Consider the following 418-nt stretch of genomic DNA (forward strand, 5'->3'; position numbering starts at 1 on the left):
TTTCTGTGTTGTGCTGTTTGTCTCTTTTCCAGGTTCTGGGTAAAGATGGTGATGATGAAGATGATGCAGTGACCTACAGCAGCGTAAAAGCTTCCTCTTCTTCTGCTGGAGCCTCAGCTGATCCCAGCAACCTCTACGCCACCGTCAACTAACCAAACAAATAAGAGACCACAGTGTAGTTACAGCTCATATCATTACAGTTCATTGATAACTGATAAATGTTTTTATTAGACTTATTTTATGATCATTTTCAGGATTTATTGCTGTAAAAAGCCTTTTAGTCCAGAAGGGGGTGCAGTAGGTTAACTAGTAGCACAATAACAACATTATGTGGCTGCTTGAAATGTAACTGAACATAATATATGGGACATTTAGCTTGATGAACTTGCTGTCAGGCACTTTAATGTGCTAGTGCTGT

This window comes from Micropterus dolomieu, linkage group LG10, assembly GCF_021292245.1.
Source record: "Micropterus dolomieu isolate WLL.071019.BEF.003 ecotype Adirondacks linkage group LG10, ASM2129224v1, whole genome shotgun sequence".
In the NCBI taxonomy this organism is placed as follows: Eukaryota; Metazoa; Chordata; class Actinopteri; order Centrarchiformes; family Centrarchidae; genus Micropterus; species Micropterus dolomieu.